This window comes from Halichoerus grypus, chromosome 7 (genome assembly GCF_964656455.1).
Source record: "Halichoerus grypus chromosome 7, mHalGry1.hap1.1, whole genome shotgun sequence".
Taxonomy (NCBI): Eukaryota; Metazoa; Chordata; class Mammalia; order Carnivora; family Phocidae; genus Halichoerus; species Halichoerus grypus.
This window is the reverse complement of record NC_135718.1, coordinates 121,598,095-121,619,254: the sequence shown is the minus strand read 5'-3', so window position 1 is coordinate 121,619,254 and position 21,160 is coordinate 121,598,095. Positions and strand designations below refer to the sequence as shown.

At 43.6% G+C, this 21,160-nt stretch overlaps 1 long non-coding RNA gene across 2 annotated transcripts in view; it reads right to left on the bottom strand.

The window, feature by feature from the left end:
- Window positions 1–6,070: 6,070 nt before the first annotated feature.
- The window catches only part of LOC144382603 (uncharacterized), a 167,796-nt gene continuing 152,706 nt past the window's right edge, over window positions 6,071–21,160 (bottom strand). The window contains exons 5-6 of one of the 2 annotated variants that reach the window (XR_013449890.1): window positions 13,412–13,737; window positions 6,071–6,975 (exon numbers count right to left, since the gene is read on the bottom strand). This is a non-coding gene — a long non-coding RNA (uncharacterized LOC144382603). Of the gene's footprint in view, window positions 6,976–9,758; window positions 13,738–21,160 lie in introns of those variants that run through there. The other variant, XR_013449889.1, reaches the window with a different exon arrangement.

Sequence of the window (21,160 nt, the reverse complement as noted above, 5' to 3'; positions counted from 1 at the left end):
TTCCACAGCGAAGCGGAATCAAAACAAAATGAGCAGATAGATTTAAATGCATCATCCTCTCAGACCTGGATAATTGGCATCTGGGTGGTGCCGCTGAAGAGAAGCTGTCATTAGAACCTTCTAAGGATGGCAATCAGGGCGAGTGCATGTTCTCCACGGCACATAGCACAGCAACAGCGGCGTAAATAATAAATAGTAAAAACATCGCCTTCCCCACCCACCGCTCAACAAGAGTTTATCAGAAGTGAAGTGGGCTGGAGGAGGAAAATAATAATTGCCAATCAGGAGGCACTTTACATACATAATTTTATAATGTGAGTCAGATCAGCTTCCCCCTCGGTTGAAAGCCCTCTGACGGTTTTCCCCACCATGCAGAGGAAAGACACAGACCCGAGGGGCGCCTGGAGGACCACACAGAGCCTGCATGCCCTTGCTGCTCTCCCCTGGGCTTGCTGCCCCCGCTCAGACCCCACCAGCATCCTGGCCTCTTTGTTGTGGCTCACGAATGTTCTGGTATACTCCTGACCCAGGGCCTTTGGGTTTGCTGATCCCTCTGCCGTGGGTGTGGTGTATTAGCTTCCTGGGACTGCTGTGACAGAGCACCCACAACCTAGTGGCTTCAAACAACAGAAACAAGTTGCCTCACAGTTGGGGAAGGTCAGGTCCCAAAGCAAGGCGTCGGCAGGACCCTGCTGCCCCTGACAGGGCCATGGGGAGGATCCTTTCTGGCCTCTACGAGTTTCTGGCGTTTGCCGGCAATTCTTGGTGTCCTCTGACTTGTAGATGCATCCGTCCAGTATCACACCATTTTCTCCCCATGTCTTCACACATCATCCCTCCGTGTGGGTCTGTGTGTGTGTCCATACTGTCCCTATTGGTAAGGATACCAGTCATATTGGATGAGGGCTACCCCAACGACATCATTTTCACTTGATTGCCTCTGTGAAGACCTTATTTCCAAATAAGGTCATGGTCTTGCTTTACTCGGCTTTAGGACTTCAACAGATCTTTTGCAGGGAGGGAGGAGGGGACACAATTCAACTCTTAGCATTCTTCCCCCAAGTGTCCCCATGACCTACTCTCTCCCTTCTTTACGCATCACCATATTAAGGGAGCCTCCTCTGACACCTCTTCCCACATTCCACCTTTCTTCTCCACTCCTCTTCTGTTCTTCTATATTTTATGTTTCTTTGAGAGCTCTTATCACCATGTCCCCTATTTTTTGTTTTTTCCTATGAATCTTGTTTTTGTCTGTCTCCTCCCTGTAGGTTATCAGCCCCACAAACGCAGTGACTCCATCTACCGTGGTCTCTACTGTTTTCCCAGAGCCTAGAACAGTGCCTGACACATGGTAGGCACTCAGCAAATGTCTACTGAAGGAGCAATCTTTATTCCTCGTGGCATCTGGAAGTTATCAGGATGCTGGTCACCCCTACTTTATAAATAAGGCGATTGATGCTTGAAAAAATCAGGTCTCTTGCTCAAGATAACATAGCTAATGAGTTTTGGAACTGGGATTTGACCCAGGTCAAATTGACTCTAAAACTTGTGCTCTCTCCATTCTGCTGCGCTGCCCAGGGCAGAAGGAGGGACTTCCTGCAGATGCATGAGGAATTCTGCAGCTGCTGAAATTATTGCTTTTTTCCTTGAGATAAAAAAACACTTGAAAAACATCATCAAAATGTAAATCTTCAAGTCTAGGTAAGTGGTCTGGCTCAGCTCACAATGTCACTCAGACAACTGCAACATTAGAATACACTTTGTGTATCTCTCAAATTAAAAAAAAAAAATCCAATTAGGCAAACTACTCTTTGGCTCAGGTGATGGTTTTATTTCTCTGGGCAAATTAGAAACCCAAGAAGCATATGCAGTCTGAGTTCCCAGACAGCTGGGAGTTAGGCATGTATTGCTGCTTTTAAATTTTAAGCACAAAGGCTTCCAAACCAGAGTGAAACCTGAATGTCAAATTAACAGATGCTGTGGTTATAACCCCCAAACCCTCACTTCGCCAGCAAACACATGTACTGCATTTCCACAGGCAAAGAAAGTTAAACAATGATCTCACTAAATCAAGCCCCAAACCTGCCAGCAAGGCAAAGGAAGTTGCTTCTATTTGAATTATCCAGATTGGCTGTCAGCATGGATCACATCCACTGGATAATTGCTCATCTTTCGTCTTTGCCCTGCCTGCATAGCTGCAGTCTAGGAGTCATTGTTCAGTGGAAATCATCCATTGCTGACATGTTCCTGTCACAGCAATGATCCTCCAATAAGCCAAGGACATTAACCAGAGCTGATAGTCATGTGTTGCTGTATCTACCATCATCAAAGGTGGAGCTAATCAACGGTGCAGGAACAGAAAGAGATAGTCAAGCTGGACACAGAACAAGTTCCCTATTTGAAGGCTTCCATCTAGAAAATATAAATGAAAGAGTGGGGGAGCCCAAGTGCCAGAACCCAACATAATATCTAAGTCAAAAAAAGAACAAAATAGAATAATGCTTCCAGCCTGTGGGTAAGGAGGTTTGGGAGAAGTGTGGGTGTGAATGCTTCAGATCACCTAGGTGTCCTGATCAGATTCTTCGGATGGTTATGCAGGTCTGGTTCATTTGAGTGTTGGGTTGCCTCTCTTAGCCTATTGGATGGGGATGTCCTTAGTGACAGTAAATTGCACAAGGTAAACATTGTGTCATGGGAAAGAGTTGACTTTCTTACATCCTAAACCAAATTCCATGGAAAGGAAATCTTCTTGGTCTCTGCCACGAAGCCCTCCTGACCCGCAGAGGCCCCAAGTTCCTAAGGATGGCTGCAAGTCTTGTTTGGTAAAGCAGATGGGATCCAAGAGAAGGGCAAGCAAGCTGCTGTTGGGGAGACTTTGGGACATGGTTCTACCAGCTCTGACCTCTCATTGCTTCCAGTAACAACAATAGGCCGTCACTTTTCTTCCTGACACTCTCCTTCTTAAGCTCCCCCAGGGAATCAGGCCTTGATATTAGTCATATTTCCTAATTCTGTGTGAAACTGGTCAGAGGCCAAAAATGACTTCTAGTGAGGCAGGTGTTAAATTTTGCTTTATGGCTCTCACTTTGCACCTCTCGAGCTTGGGTAGGCCTTAGAGATTACTGTACCTTTTAATGGAGTTTCATCATTCCCATATATTGCAGTTCCAGGGAATATTGCTTTCTTAAGCCTACAAACTTTTATTACTCTATCCAAAGATGAGGATAAAGTTTCAAAATTTATTACCCATCCTGCTTCTGCGAAATACACCCACTTCCGTGAGCACGCAGCTCAACGCACCAAATTGCGCAGACATGCACGGGTCAGTCTCTCACCACCTGTGAATATGTGAGCAATTGGTGTGTTTGAAGATGCAGATAGTTATGCGTGGATGCATATTACAACCTCCTTTTAACGGAGAGACCGCTTTCGAGACAACAAGCACTGTGTTAGAGACAAAACATTTGGACTAGCATCTCTATTCACAAAGGATTTCTCTCCTGTTCCCCTTAATGGGTAGAAATGTTTTAAATCTCTTTTAGGCCACTTTCAAGATATTGAAAACACTGGCGAGACAGAACCAAATAAAATGTTACATTACAAAATTTAGAGCAATTTCTTCTATTTTCAAGTCATATGGAACAGTGTAGAAATGTTATTCACTAAAATGTTTTGTTTGGAAAACACCTGTGTTGGATCTAGAATAGCCATCTCCCTGTCAACAAGCAGAGCTTCCAGTGACTCACTTTGTGATTGCAAACACGATCCTCAAAAGTAGAAAACTTTTAAAGAAACATGTGAACATTAAATAGAGGGCTTATTATATGAAAAGCACCATTAAATGCTTGCTAAAATGAATCTAATGTGCCTGAGCACATCAGATTTGGAACTTCATAAAGATTTTAATATTGTCTTAAATAAATACACACTGAGTAAAAGCAACAGCTCTGTATCAATACTCTACTTAGAATAAACTTGACCCCTTGAAGAGTGTAAAGAGTGGGCTGAGGGGCTGGGAGTTAATCAATAAAGCAGGTGGACATGGATGTGGCCCCTGTGGCTTTTCCACTGTTTCTTAGCCCTGGAGAAGTAAAGAATTTGGCCATACACAAATAGACATCTGGCCTTTGTCCTTGGCTCCTCACAAGAATGTTTGTTATTCATGGTGCATCCCACTTGCCCCCCACCCAGGACTACACCTGCTTGTTTATCCACATATCATGATTCAGCATGGGGATGACCACACTTGAGAATCTTAGGGTGGAGACTGACAATGCCAGAAAGGCGAACAGTATCCTTAGAGGGTGGAATGCTTTTGGTCTTGAGGTATCAGTTGACCTACAGCCTGAGTTCAACCATAGGCAATCAAGCCATCATGACTATGTAATGAAGCCTCAGTACAAACTCTGCATATCAAGCTTGACTGAGCTTCACAGGTAATGCATCCTAAGTGATGGGAGATTTGCATTTGGAACCCTCCTTGTCTCCATCCCATGAGTCTCTTCCTTTGGCTGGTCCTAATTTGCATCCTTTCCCTGTAATAAACATGACTGTGAGTGTATTAGTTTCTAGTGAGTTCTGTGAGACTTTCTAGTGAGTTCTGTGAGATTTTCTCATAAAGGTATGAGAAATAAGAAAAATATATATATATTTATATAATGTCTCCCTCTGTCTCTCTCCATATATATATATTGTCCCTAGTTCCTGCCAATATTTGGTCTTTGATCCCAGTCCCTGACATAGAGCTCCTAAATTCTTTGGAATTTCCTGGGTGCTAAGAGCATCCTTTGTTCTAATGAGGTGACCCTTCATGTGCTTCCAGATGAGGACTGGTCACTAGAAAGCCCAAGCCATGAATAGAAGCTTGGAATTTTCAGCCCTACCTTCCATTCTCCAGAGAGGGGAGAGAGGCTGGAAAATGAGGTAATAATCAATCATGGTTGTGTGTTGAAGCCTCCATAAAAATCCATAAACTGCAGAGTTCAGAGAGTTTCTGGGTTGATAAGCATATTTATGTGCCAGGAGGATGGTGTATCCAACTCCACAGGGACAGAAGTTCCTGCATGCAGAACGCTTCCAGACCTCATACTACCTGGGGGTTCATTTGTATCCTTTAAAATATGTCTTGTAACAAATTGGCGATAACTGTTTTCCTGGGTTCTGAGAGCTGCTCTGGCAAATTTTTGAACCTGAGCAGGGGGCCGTGGGAACCTCTGATTTATAACCAAGTTGTGGGTAACCTGGGGGCCTACAAGCTATGATTAGCATCTAGAAGGGGAGCAGTCTTGTGGGACTGAGCCCTTAACCTGTGGAGTCTGCACTACGGTGGTTAGTGTCAGAATTGAATTGAATGGCAGGACACCCACCTTATGTCAGAGAATTGGCCCATATGGAAGAAAACCCACATCTGGTGTCAGAAGTGTTGGGAGCGTGAGAGCAGAGAACAGTGACGGTTCTGCCCAGACGGGGTGATTCTGGAAAACTCCCAAACTTGCAGTTGGTGCCAGAAATTTGGGGCAGACTTGGCAGTCCACAGGACCAGGTCTTTAACCTCCGAGTTTGGTTAATACCTGGGTATTAACCTGGATAATACCTGGGTATATCTGGATGTCCAGATCTCAGCCAGACTCACAAGACCTATTCAAGAGCTATTATTTTGAGGACGGGAGGAGGGTCATGCCTCAGACTCACAGTGGAGGCGTCCCTGAGTATGAGATTCGCATATGAAGCTAATGGAATGAAGTTTGAGAGAAAAAATGCTTTTGTCTCTTTCCTCTTTTGTTATTGTTGTTAGCCAGACCCAGGGAGACCACAGGAGGGCTAGCCAAGCCTTGGTTGTGTGGAAGGGCGGAGAGGGAGACTAACATGGGAAGGGCCAAGTGGATGACAGAAAGGGGAAGGAAAGAGGAGGGGAGAGAGATGCACAGGTCACTGCAGCTTCCACCACCCAGCTGTGGTGCTTCTCGAAGCTTCTCGAAGCCCCACAAAGCCCTCCAGCCCTGTGTTGTAGGACATCCACTAATTATACTGTAGAAGTTTTATTTTTAATAGTATTTTTACTACACTATTTCAGAAGGCCATGCTTCTAAGTGCTGGAGGTAGGAACAGAAATTAAAGATTGCTTTTTAGGCAGATATAGAAATGAAGTCTCATGTAATTAAATCGCTTGTGGTCGTATTCTGCTCTTCAGACAAAAGTTTTAGAGAATAAAATATCAGACGAAGTTTCTCAGCCCTGGCAACACAAAATTCCAAGGAGAAGCTAGCAGATAGGAAATGAAATGACACGAGGAAGCCAATGAGGAGCAACCATGTTTTTTTAAATTAAAAACTGAAATATATACTTGCTGAAAAGGGGAAATTAAACAAACACTGTATGATGGAGGGCAATAAAAGAAAATATTTCACCAGGAAAAATTTCTTCAGGGTTATATCAAAGTGTTCCTCTGAAATTGATAAAAACCCTTCTTTTCATTTCTTCTCTCTCCCTGAGAAACTTTATCCTTTCATTAGAAGTCAGTCATGTGCGGGAATTATTGATAGCTGCAATATTTCATCTTGCAGGTTTTTAATCAGTCACCGTGGTGCACGCGCAGCCCATGAACTGTGCTGTGGTTTCTACGAAATGTTCTCAATTGCGTGGTGCACCTGTTCCGACGCTGGGGCCCCAAAGGCATCATCCACCCTCGACCGCAGGGCGGGTTGCTAAGGGGTAGTTTGGTTTGCTGGTCACTGAGGAAATTTTAGGAGCCAAACTTCTAGCCCTTAGCCCTTTCCCAAGCATCAAGCATGTGTATTTCCTTATTTGTTGGCAGGACAACCCATGAGAAAGACCAGATTCTTACACCTAACGGACAGATGATCAGAGGAGGGTTTGCGAGATTTACTCCAAGTCATACTCGCAGCAAGTGGCAGAGTCGATACTCAAACACGCCGCCTCTGCCCAGTGTTTTCCGGAAATCTTAGGTCCCTGTGTCTGCAGATGGGAAATGAATAGTGTTACTCGACCTGGCACCGCACACTACCAGCTCTGAGCAGAGCAAACATTGCTACCTTTCCTTTTACTTTAAGATAAAAGGTTCTTGGTCAGATGCCAAAGATCTTGGTGCAAAAGCTAGAAACACACGAGCAAAAAAAAAATCTCTGCACATAAGGTGAAGCACATTAAGGTTGGCGGGCCTCCTCCCCAACCTCTGAATCCACCCTGTCCGTTCCTTTCCTGGAGGCCTTGCCTTGTTTCTTCTGCACCCAGCTGGCTCTCCTTCTTTCTGGCTTTCTTTCCAAATCTTTCCCTTGAAGACTGATTGAAATTGCACCTACCGACATTCTAGTTCTGGCCCCTCTGTACTAACGAGCTCAAGCAAGTTATGTAACTTCTTTGGGTCTCAGTTTCTGCCTTTGTAAAATGGGGACATTATAATAGATGCTCTCTACAAGCTGTAATCAAAAATGAATAATACACAATTGTACACATAATTAGATACAGTCTTATTTATCAAGATTCCTTCATTTCTTGTTTCCACAGTGAAATTTGTAGGCCATATTGTATATTTCTTTTATAATCCTATAAGACCTAGTCCAGTCATATATTCTATTACACTTTTTTTTTTTCCTGATCCACTGATTGGTTGAAAAAGCACTTTGTTGATCATGACATTCAGTCTTTTGAGAGGCTATCAACGGAATTCAAGATGACGATGGACTTGTAAATGTGTTTTCTGCTACACACAGACTGCATGGGCAGTAGTAACAATAATAGCTCACATTTACTGAGGACGTATTAACCACCAGGCTCTGTTCTGAGGGCTTTTTATGTATTTGCTCATTTAATTCACACAACAATCATATGAGATAGGCACTCTTGTTATCTCCGTTGAAGGGCGGAGGAAGCAGTAATGTGCAGAGGTTGAGTATATTGCTCAACAGTGCAAAGCCAGTAAGTGAGCGTCGGGATTTGAACGGTCAGTCTGACTCTAGGACCCATGCTTTCCTCCTGCCCCACGCTCCTGTCCTGTTTTGTGTAGAGGAGGACCGTGCGAGTGAGCAGAAGGGCCTGTGATGGTGGCATAGAGATTCTGTTCCTAATCTTGGAGTGGGAAAGAGAAGTGAGGTTTGAATAAATGATTTCTTTTTTTACAAGATTTATTTATTTATTTGAGAGAAAGAGGGAGAGTGGGGCGGGGCGGGGGGGGGGCAGAGGGAGAGAATCTTCAAGTAGCCTCCCAGCTGAGAGCAGATCCCGATGATGCAGGGCTCGATCTCACGACCCATGAGATCATGACCTGAGCTGAAACCAAGAGTCTGATGCTCAACCAACTGAGCCACCCAGGTACCCCTGAATAAATGATTTCTAAGCTCCTTCAATCTGTGGCATTTTATTGTGATTTCACTCTAAGATGACAATGGTGACCTTTGTATCACTGGATAAATGTATTTTAACCTCATCCCAATCCTTGCTATTACCTCAGTGAAAAAGGTAGGAAACAAAGTGTATAAAATATTTACATAGATATGTACATATGGTGTATATGTAATATATGTGCATATATGTTATATGTATATATAATGGAAAGAAATATAAAATGTGAACAGTGGCTAAATCTCAGGGGTGGAATTATTTTGTGTCATCATTCCCTTTGTTTATAATTTTCTCTAACTTTCAGATTTTCTAAAATATGAATGTGTTTTCAGATGAACTGGAATTTGAACCATGTAAAAGACTACAGCCACATTAAGCCTGGGCTGAGTTTTTAATACCCCCATATGGCTGCTTGCTGCTTTGGCTCCTTGAAAGCCATTTCCTCTTTTTTTTTTTTTAAGATTTTATTTATTTATTTTGAGAGAGAGAGTGTGCAGGAGCATGATCTGGGGGGAGGGGCAGAGGGAGAAGCAGACTTCCCGCTGAGCAGGGAGCCCAATGTGGGTCTCGATCCCAGGACCCCAGAATCATGACCTGAGCTGAAGTCAGATGCCCAGTGACTGAGCCACCCAGGCGCCCCTTGAAAGCCATTTCCTACCCCTCTTGAATTGAATACACTCAGCAAAGTAAAATATCTTGTAGGCCTAAATCATGTCTCACCCCCCTTATGACTGAAGTTGCATGGCGCTTGGGGAGGGACCTGTGGTTTCCAGAAGTTTAAAGAACCTGAGAACACAAAGAGAAGGACAGTAGCCTGGTGATGAGTGAAATTAAACAGGTGTTTTAAGAGATAAAACATGATACATCTCTCACCCAGGATTTTCCCCTCTCTGTGACAGTTTTGCATAAAAGAATATTGAGAATTTTTAGGAGAAAAGCTATCGACATATGAAGACCAATTAGCCACATGGATCCCCTCCCCTGAGCTGTACAACATGAAGGTCTTTTCACTCAGTAATTTCCTCTCCCCTAAAAGGGAAAATCTAGGATCAAAGCCTGAATTCAGGGCTCTCATCTCAGCAAAGATGCCCTTTGCAAATAAGCCTAACTATCTGAAACTGCACCTCTCCAGTTAATAATTGCTAATTAAAAATGTCTGATTTGTTAAGGCCAACACAACTGGCAGAGCCATTCTTTAAAATAGATACACTCTTTCTAGCCAACTCATTCAAGTTTGTGATTACAGGATAGATCAACGGACCTGGGTTAAGCTCCATTCATTCATTGCTTCCTTTCTCTATTCAACATACATGTATCGATTGCCTACTATGTGTCTTGCCCTGAGCCAGGCAGTGGGCACACAACGGAGAACAATGCATCTCTCGCGTTTCATGGAGCCGAGTCTAATGAGGGTCTACACTTAAGTACGGAGGTAATTGTAGTGTGACAGTCAATTGCAGTGCTGGATTTGTGACCCCATTTCTCAGAGAGATACCGAAATATTGCAAGGTGTACAGGACTTAGCTCGAAAAGCACCTGTGCAGAAGTACAAACGAGCTTGCTTCAGCGAGGGCTGACGAGTGTTGAGGGCAATTTATTTATCTCCCAAAATGAAGTGCTATTTTGTTTAAAAGGGGTCAAATGGGCCACCTCTCTGTACTCCGTAAACTCAAGCCGCAGATGCACATTCTAAATAATAGCGACTTTATTTACAAAACATCTTTTATCTTGTTAGTCCATAACGTGCTTTACAAACTCAATAAATGACTGTAATATATTTTTATAAACATTGGTTAAAACACTGACGTTTTCATATATTTCATGTCATAAAGTATATTAGTTTTCTAAAAAAGCCGTCCCACAGTAATTTTGCTAGTACTTACATTAAAGGCTGTCCCATGCACTTCATAAAACATGTCAGTCTGCTGACAGACAGAGGGTGGAGAGTTTTTTCTCTTGACAAGGACACAGTTTCCTGTGATGTTTTAGGCATGGGGTCCTTGTTAGGTCTCTACCCTCATTTTCCCTGACCTAATTGTAGAGAAGTGAATGCTGAAGGAATGATGAGCTCAGAAGACACGCGCACAATCACCTTTCTGGGTGATAATCCTACTGTGATCTTAGTGTAACGTTAATGGGCCAAAAATGTATGTGATGTTAATTTAGTGACTTGTGAGAAAGCATCTGGAGTTTAATGTAGCAACATGGACTATGCAAAAAATGTAATCATAATGCCGGCAAGGCTCAGTGCTCTGGATGAAGCCCAAATTGTTAGTCAGTGCCACAAGGGTATTTAAAGCCAAGCTGGAGAAAGGGGAAATCACGGGAAATGCCATGACATGCTCCCCGATGCCTCTGATCAGCTACCATTTGGTTATAATACAATTTGAGGAAGAGTTTTGCAAAAACAGAAAAGGAGCTCTAGGGGAAACGAAGGGAATACGGAAATACTTTGCTTTTGCTTTTGTTTTTCTTTAGGTCATTTTACCTGTGCCTCATCTGATAGGTTATGAAGATATATTAATAAGTACTTTTTCTTGGAATGTAGATTCAGTTTGCATGAGGACATCGCATTTAGCGATATCTCTGGGTTTTGGGTAAGGCAGAGCACTCTGGGTAGGAAAGATAATTGGAACTTGGCTTTTAAAATGGTGGAATGGGTCTTATCAATCATGGTTGTAAGGTATTTTTGGAAAAATAAAATGTTACCGAGGCGCTAGGTCACTGAAGCCATTATAAGCTCCTATGATAAATCTGAGTTGGGCTTACCTGGATACTTATTTCCTGGGAAGGAAGTGGGATGGGGAGAAGACAGAAACATACAGGAGTATTGGGGGCTATATTTTTCTTTCTTCAAAATACAGAGAGGCTGATAGCAAGTGCTTGATCATTTGCTTGCTGAAGCTATACCTGTAATGTTCTGACCTTGTCACTTTCTTTGCAGATAAGTAATTTGATGTCTAAAATGTGTTTGTATTATGTTAGAATTTCCTGGAGCAAATGGTTGAACGTATTGAGAATGTACATCATCAAAAGGATTTATTTGGCCAAAATTTCATTATAAGTTATATAAAGAATAACTTCATGGACGCCACATGCCACTCTTAATTGGGTAGGTAATGGGAAGGCAGTGGAGAAGGGGTCACTAACATTAGGGGCAGGTGTTATATTCACATGTGTCTGAGTCCAGTATTCTATTAAGCATAGATGTCTCAGTGCTAGACCTGGTTCCCTCTCCAAGTTCATTTGGTGACCTTAGGCAAGTCACTCGACCCCTTTGCATATCACTTTTCCCATCTGTAAATTGGGGGCATGTAGTACCCAACTTATATATTTTTTATAAGATTCTAAATAGGGATAAAGGAGAAAATGTATGCAATGTTGCTATTAAAAGTATAAGGATATATATATCATACATATATCATATATATATATACATATTTAATAATTTGTTGTTACTCTGAAGTGATTTTAGTACACCAGCTTCCTGTCCTCAGGATCTCTTTGGGATATGAAAGCTCTATAGAGGGGCTACTTCCAATGAGTTAGGCTTTCTATATAGAAAATAGACACCCCTGGAAGGAACAAGGAGAAGTGTATAAATAAGTACGTGGGCAGAGTTTCCAGCAACCAGAATTGACTTCACAGCAATTCATTCCCTCCCTATAAACTCCGGGAGGGTGGGAGAGAAACTGATTTCAATGTGAGAGACTTCTTTTTAACCTTATTCAACACACAATGACATTATTTCGTCATATATAATGATATGTCTGCATGCAAGTAATGATTTCCAGGCTATTTTAAGGATCTCTGCCTACATACAGAGTTATACATCATTCAATTTGTCAGAATCCTGATTGCAACAAAAACTGATGTCTGGTCAGATGTTCATTCTCATGTTCCCACACAGACCATATGCATTTGAAATGCAGAAGGAGTCAAGTGGGTAGAAAAAAACGGAAAGTTTTACTCTTTTCTTCCTTCCACTCCCTATCTGCCTCTGTTCTCTCTCCACTGACAAAATAGCATGAGAAAGATGGGGCATCTAAAGTAGAAGGGAGATTGTCAAAATGTTTTTTCTTGTCTCAGAAGGGAATCACAGGTCTCTAAAGAAGAATCAGCATGTGGGGCGCCTGGGTGGCTCAGTCATTAAGCGTCTGCCTTCGGCTCAGGTCGTGATCCCAGGGCCCTGGGATCGAGCCCCACATCGGGCTCCCTGCACCGCGGGGAAGCCTGCTTCTCCCTCTCCTACTCCCCCTGCTTGTGTTCCCTCTCTCGCTGTGTCTCTCTCTGTCAAATAAATAAATAAAATCTTTAAAAAAAAAAGAAGAATCAGCATGTTCACCTACCTGGTGGCAACCTTCCTCAAACCCCACTACACACAGAGAGAACACTTTCTCTCTAGGGGGAAGGGATGGGTGATATCAAGTCGACAAATCACTAGGGAAGGAACATAGGGCATAACTACCAGTGTTCGATACAGTTGTTGTAAGGGGGAAAACTGAGACCATTGACTGATTTACATAAAACAAAATGGAACACCCAGGTATTCTTGAGGGATGTAGCCGAGAGGGCTATCAATTTGCAGAAATACATTTCTTTTTCCTCTTGGGCACATTGCTGGACTATATTCTCCTCCATCCTTCCAGTGATAGGAGCCACTCCTGGGCCAAAGTGGTTCAGGAGCAATGCACTTCCCCCCTACTGTCCTTCCCTGCCCACTAGCTGAATGGAAAAGCCTCTAAGAAGCTAGAGAAGGATAAGGCAACACAAGAAAAAACACCAAAAAGGAACTTGTATTAGTAAGAATATAGCCTCCCCAGATTGATAATAAAGGGAGAGACAGTCCTCTCTACACTGAATTTGTAGGGTAGTTCAACTGAACAGTAAAAGCAGTAACTTGAAACTGTGACCCAATGAACCACTAAAGTCTACACCAATAAGTAAAATCATCATAATAATAATTATTATAATAATAATGATAATAACAATAATAAGGTCTATACCAGTGGTCTTCAAAGCATGGTTTCCAAACAAGCAGCATGAGCATTACCTGGAAACATGTCATAAATGCGAATTCTTAGGTCCCACAACAGATCTACAGAATCAGATGTTCTGTGGGTGGAGTCCAGCAATTTTCAGAAGCCCTCCTGGTGGTTCCGATGGATGCTCAAGTTTGAGCACTGTTCATGTTTGAGCACTGATAAGCACTGTTCTGGAGATTTCAGGACCAGGATGGACTTTGAAACATGTTCACAAAGGTAAATGGCTCAATGCTCCCAATTCTGAAATGCTGATACACTCTTCAGGCATATTTGCAAATATCAAAAGAACAAATTGGAACAAAGGCATTACTGACACTTCGCTTCAAGCCAGAACCTAGTTAAAGAAAAAAAAAAAAATAATAAGACTTGCATCAGGTTAAAGTGTATCAGATTTGTCTAGAAATGTGTATGATCCCAAGCCTGCATATTTCCTGGTTAGGGCAAGGTTAGGTAGAAGATTTGTGTGGGATTGGAAGAGATAGAATTGTCTCAGCATTTAGTAGAGTAGCTTTTTCTAGGGCATATTTGAAGGAGCTGAGTCTCCCCCAGAACCTCAGAGCTTCAAAAAGTTTTGCATAATTTTCAAACAGTATCCTGAATACTCAAGGGAAGTGGGTTCAGCCCTGTGGTAGGTGGTTCTATTAGCAAGGGAGTTTAGAAGCTTGCCCAGTCCACCTCTCATATGCCCAACAGCTGCCCTTTTATTCTTAAATCAAAAGAACTGCAAGGGATAAATTCTGTGCAGCTCCTACTTTGTCGTGGAGCACAGCAGCAGACCCCCATAAAAATGCTTAATCCCAGGGGCTGATTCTTACTCACTTGGATGGAAATGAGAAAGGAAAAGCTATGCCATTTGGATTCTACTGTCTGACCCTTCCAGCTGCACCATCTTGCACCCAGCGTGTCAGGCTCATAAATAACCCCACCTCCAGTCTGGCCCCTATTCACGTCCTATCGAGGGAGGCAAGACAAGATTTCATGGATCAGCTGGGGAGATTTGAAGGCCTAACCTCGAGGTCACATAGATCTCGATTGCGTTTCTCTGCCTGCCTTTGTTTCATGCTGAGTCCAAAGAGATTTTCCCTTCTGGGGAAAAACGGTTCTCCCTTCCCTTCCTCTGCAATGACCAATACTAGGTGGGTGGCCATTTGTAGAGAAGGGATGTGTTGGTACGAGGGTCCACGTGTAGCCTAAGAGAGAAGATAGGGGGATAAAAGACAACCAGGGCTGAGGCTAAGGCAAGACAAGTGAAGCCCATGATGCACTTGCCTCAAGCACAAATTGAAGTGCTGCCCAAAAGCTCACTAAACAAGATAAATGGTATTTTAATGCACCATTTTCAAAAATCAAAATTAAAGCAAAAACAAAATCCAGGATATCAAAAATGTCAATAAAGGCAGGAACATATTTCTGGGTTTTCCTTTTGCTTTAGGTTCCAATGGTTCTACCTAGCACTACCTGTGACTACCAGCCATGACAGTGGAACTATGTTCAGTTCTGTATACAACAGATGGGTGAGTGATGAGTAAAACTAATTCTCTGAGGCCAGATTTACCAGTGGTAAGAGAAAGAAGAAAGAAAGAAAAAGAAGAAGTAAGAAAGAAAGAAAGAAAGAAAGAAACAAAGAAACAAAGAAAAAAAGAAAGGAAGGCAAGAGGGTGATCAAAAAAAAGAGGAAGAGGAACAAAAAGATGGATTGAGTGCTTTTAAAGTGTGAGTAGGCATTGTACTAGGCACATTGCATGTATTGATTCATGCAGTCCTCAAAACGTTATGAAGCAGATGGTATTATTGTCACCACTTGGTAGGCAAGGACACAGACATGCAGAGGTCGGTTTTCCAAGATCATGTTAGTAAACGGCAGAGCTGCGATGTCACTGAGGCTTGAGGGCCTTTGTTTTTAACCAGCATGAATTCAAGGAAGGGAGAGAGGAACCAGGGAGGAAGTGAAAGGGAGAGAAAGCGATATCCCGGCTTCCAGTCCTTTCTAAGTCCCCAGTCGTGAAGCAGACATGAAGAGGTGGTAGCTGTTGGAAGACCAGTTTAGCGTCTTTGAACAGGAGACAAAAGCATACTTGAGACATTTGCTGTTGTGCTGGCAGAATATCTACTTAATGTTGGTTGTTTTCACATCCTGACATCTCCCACTTGACAAGGAAATGCTCAGCGTGCCATGAAAGGAACAGAAGCCAGAGAGCCGAGCAGAAGGCGGTGGCGGCGGATGGCGGGGACCGCCGCTCGTCTGCTTCTCTGGCCGCCTCCTTCCCAAACAGGTCTCACTCTGCCTCTCAGTCTCTAAATCTTTCTCCGTAGAACGCAAGAAACAGCACACAGAGATGGGTATATATTATTTATTTACTTATTTATTTATAGGTTATATCTACGTGTATTGTGTAAGTATTTAAAACCCCACTCGACCCAGAGCCACAAGAATGATGTCTCCATTGCAGGGGGGGACCCGGTGCGCAGGTTTAAGTATGATCGATGGGGCCACCTCCCTGGCTTAGTAAACTGCGGTGAGAGAAACGGAATAACCCTGAAATGAGACCGGGGGTGGAAGGGGGGAGGGTCCTGCTGGTGTAATATTACTGGAACAAGATGCAGGGAGAAGTAATTTACTCTGAAGTGACAGTCCGAAGGCGAAAAATAAACTAACAGGAGGGAGTTTAGGCTCATTAGCAGCCTGGTCTCAATATTTCATTATTAATGATAATAAAAAGAAGAAAGGAGGGAGAAAAGGCATAAGATCATGTGCGCCCCTCCTTCCTCCAACCCCACCCCCACCCCCACCCCGCCAGCCAGCTCAGAGGCTCACAATAGCCGGGCTCGGGGACTCCGTTTCGGTCGGGGCACACAAAGGCCCCTCCAAGAGAAAGAAACGCCAGGCAAGATGAAGAATGGGTTAGCTCTGGTTCTGGTCTGCTCTAGTCTAAATGCCTGACTCGGTGGGGCCCCTCCGCGGGATTCTGCCTGATTTATTAGAACCTCTGCGGCGGGCAGGGAAGCCCTCCCACCGCTGCTCCGCAGCCCGGGCTGGAGGAGCAACAGTGAAAGGGGAGACCACGCCGAGCTGCCCCAGGGATTTCTCGGACGACGCCCCTCGGGGCGGGAGGCAATCACTCCTTCCCGAGATTGTATATTGTCTGCACCCAGACCCGGAAGGAACAAAGATACCGCAATCAATAGCGATGGTCTGAATATAAAAGGAAACCGGATACATCCCAGAGATAGTAACGAAAGCCTAAAAATCAAATTCTACAGTAAGCAAGCATGCTGGATTCAGTGTAATTTAAAGTGGCTATCAGGCTCTACCTGTTGCTCTAATAAAGAAAATGGCAATTGTGTTTTCTACATCACCTGACTGCCACAGCTGGCGAATATTTTGCTGTGAATAACTGACACATTTTCTTCCTGATGGTGACTTTCATAACCCAGCCGGTCTGGCCTGGTCCATTTGTCTGTTTTGGACTATTTCTGAAATTGTCAATATGGTTATATTAGTGTTAATCTTGTTGGGAAAAAACAGTAGCTCCCTTCCTCTGCTGCCATCACCCAATGGCCTTGAACAATTAAAAACATATTCCAGCTCATCTCTTCTCTTGTCAGTGTCCTTGTAATTTATTAACATGACAGAATTATCCATCAAACCAACAGCTATGTAAGGGTCCACCACTGTGCTGGGCACAGTGCTAAGTTATGACTATAGAAATGAACCAAATACATATGAGGTCTCTTTCCTCTTGTTGCTTATAGACTTTTGAGGGGAGCAATATGAAGCAGCAAATGCACAAATAACCATAGAATAACAAAATAACAAATCATGTTAAGTGGGGTAAAGAAAATGATCTGGTGCCATGGAGAAGCCTAGAGGACCGGAAAGCTACTTTCCAGGGGGTGGTCTAATCAGCTTCTCAGAGGACGTGCATTTAAGCTGAGACCTGAAGGAAGCAGTGGCCAGCTCAAAGAATCAGAGGAGGAAGAGAATTCCAAGCAGAGGGACTATCCGAGTGAAGGCCCGGAGTCAAAAAAGAGCTTTTTCGTTTCTTGTTCAGGTAGGGGCAGTGTCATATGTGACTTCAGAGTGGGCAAAGAGTGCCATGAAGTGCATCCAAGGTCTTTCTGGCTCCAGTGTGCAGAATAAACTGGGGATGAGACAAGCCCAGACGCAGGGAGACCTGCCAGGGAGCTTCTCAGTGGGACAGGAGGGAGGTGGAATGGAGATCAGGACTGGCTCAGGGATGTCTGGCTACACCCTCTGAGGCGACTCTTTAGTATAACAATGAACACTGCAGTTAGTGGGTCAAATGCAGACACACATTCTTTGTACACAAGGTACGGATGGAGTCAAATCTGCATACCGATTTGCCTTAATGTGGACAACTGATGTCCGGGTGCAAAGATCATCCTACGCTATGTCACCAGGCAGGTAGAGTTTCTCTTAATAATTTTTTATATTGACACATGTTGAAATAATATGCTTAATATTTAGGGTTAAAATGTATTATGGAAACCAAAATGAATGAATTATACTTGTTTTTTTTTACCTTTTTAATGTCCGTAAGAAAACTTAATATTACATGTGTAATACATTCTATGTTTTTATTGGGCAGCACTGCTTCTCTTCATTCAACGTGCACAGGAATTGCCTGAGGCAGGGCGCGGGGGTCTTGTTAAAATGCAGATTCTGATCTAATAGGTCTGGGATGAAGGCTGAAATTCTGCACTGGAAGCAAGCTCCCAGGAGATGCTCATGCTGCTGGTCTGTGGACCACACTTTGAGTAGCAGGACACTGATATATGTTGGGGAAGTTTCTGAAAGCAAGTGTAGTATCACTGAACAACCATTAAATGTGAAATCAGCACACCTGGCAGAATCCCATCTCTGCTTCATATTAGCTATATGACCTTGGACGAGTCATTTTTTAAACTGACAAATGTAGATCACAGAAATAACTAATAACACTTGATCACTGCGTGGTTTAAATAATGTTGATGGAATGATTTTTATATTATCATGGCCAAATAGAGCTAAATAATTATTCCACATGACACGTGCACACATACATGCACACAGGATCAAGCATTGAACATGCTAGAGTGAGTGATGCATAGGCAATTTTCCAGTTTCTAAAATAATTCAAGGCTACAAAGAGTGATACTTGGATATTTGGACATTCCAAATTTCCTCCCAGTTATTTCTGTTTGGATGATCTGAGTAATTGTGACCAAGGAGAAGTAGTTATCTGAGAGGGACAATAGTATTTTGCCAGCATTTCTTTCACAAGCATTTAGTGATTGATCGATGGTTTTGATTCTTTCCCAAAGGGCAAGGCCCCAGGGGGACGTCATTCTAAATACCCAGCTAAATACTCAGCTCCAGGTCTCGAAGAATCAGAACATCCGCAAAGCTAGGGGCTCCAGCAGATTAGACTTCATCAGTAATTAGCAAGCAACCAGACTCCTAGAAGTAGTCACTTTGTGACCAGAGGGAAAAGAGAACAGAACTAGCCTGCGACTTTGTCATCATTAGGAAGATGGGGAAGGCGGGAAAGATGCATAAAGCAATATTCCCTTAAAGCATAATTGTCATGCTGTGGTGGCAACATCCATATGGTTGAGATTAGCCCAGCTCTCCCTCTAGGGCTGTAGTGCTGGGAATCCAAGATGGCAGGATAGGGCGGGAAGGCTCAGAAACTGTGGATATATTGTGCGGGAGCCCTGCCCTGGGTGCTTAGATGGAAAATGTTGCAATTAGCTATAACAGAAAGAGAAATTGTTTTGTTACCTGCTGGCACCAAATCCTCCCTCACCTCTCTCCGCCCCCACCCCCCCACCACATACAGAGTTCATTTATTCCCTCCCCTGCCTAGCAAAGAGGTGTGGAATAGCTGAATAGCTATAACTTCTTTCAAGGTTACTGACATGTTAATTTGGAATTTCTGGACAGGGAAGGGGGAGTCCTTCTCAATCTTTCTAAAAATAGTTTTCTCTAGAAGGGAAAGACTAGGTTGTTTAGAGCAAAGCAAAATCCCGGTGCTGCCATGTCCCCTGCTGGACTCGCTGGTGGCACAGCTCACGCGCAGTGCAGAAAGCTGCATAGAACCAGGACAGTAGCCCCGAGTAGCAGTGGATTCAGAAGACCCAGCTCTATTTGCAAGTCGTACTAACCCATAGACGGAGGGTAAATCATTCCTCCTCCCTGGGCCGTGGCGCAACATCTTTAAAATGAGATTTGAGGACAAGGTCTAGAAAGTCCTCTTCAGCCACAATATCCTGCTATTGCAAAGCGTCATTTGCTTATATAAAATGACCCCGTGGTAGGGACCTCCCTGCTGACAGGGGCCCAGGCGTGCCCGTGGAGAGCAGGTGCTATGGCAGACAGGCTGAGACAACATGAACACCACACTCATGACCCAAAGTTACAGCGTCTGGGAGGCCAGGACATGCCAGCCTCTTCGCGACAGCGGATATATTTGTTTTCTTCTCCTATGAAGTGAGACCTTCAGCGGATGTGAAGTTTGCCACCAGGGCCTTCCCCATTTCCTTTCTTGCTGCTCATGCCCCAGCCAAAGGCCCAGGTCTTGGGGATCTCCTCCCTCTCTTGGAATCAATTGCACTCTCCAGGAATGAGCTCATAATATAGTCTCAAGAAAAAGAAGGAAATTTGTATTTAATATCCTAATATATGCCGGTCACTTCAATAGAATCTCTTATTTAGTTTAATCTTCATTACTAGGGCCAAGACTAGGAGGAAGCAAATGAGGTGCCTACTTGCTTGGGCACATAGTGTAAGGAGGACCTGGCTCCTGAGGGTCATGAATGCAAGGCAGACTCACATACCACCCTGAGGGGGTGCACCTCCTTAAATTTTGCACCTAGGCATCTCTCTTGTCTCACCTAGTTCTGGTCCTCTTAACCCTGTTGGTACTTGTATTCCCATGTCATAGATATGGAGTCAGCCATAAAGAGGCCCAAAGTCGCACAGCCCCAAGCCTGACATTAAGACCCATCTGTTTGCTCTATCCCAGCGGTGCAGTAGTTAGTGGCACAGATCCTGGACAGTTTAGAAGAGCTTGCTAGTTGGGCTTCCTGGTGCCGATATTTGCTCATTAGTAGCCTCAGCCAACTTACTTAGATACTCCACTGTAGTTTCCTGGTCTACACAAAGCAGGTGAGAGTAGCACCTACTTCATAATGTTGTAATTAAGATTAAAGGAGTATCACACAGAATGTGCTTAAAACAGTGTCGGGAACAAGTATGTCTCGATACATGTTATCTACTTGGTAATGATGGTGGTGGTGGCGGAGATAATGATGGTGGTGGTGATGGTGATGATGGTGGTGGTGAGGGTGATGATGGTGGTGGTGGTGGTGATAATGATGGTGTTGATGATGGTGGTGATGGTGTTGATGGTGGTGATGGTGGTAGTGATGATGGTGATGATGATGGTGATGATGGTGATGATGGTGGTGATGATGATGGTGATGATGGTGGTGGTGATGATGGTGGTGATGATGGTGATGATGGTGGTGATGGTGTTGATGATGGTGGTGATGGTGGTGGCGATGATGGTGCTGATGGTGGTGATGGTGATGATGATGATGGTGATGATAATGGTTATGATGGTGGTGGTGATGATGGTGATGATGGTGGTGATGGTGGTGGTGATGATGGTGATGATGATGGTGATGATGATGATGATGACAGTGTCTTGATAAATGTTGGATGCTATTACTATTGTTCTCATCATATTATT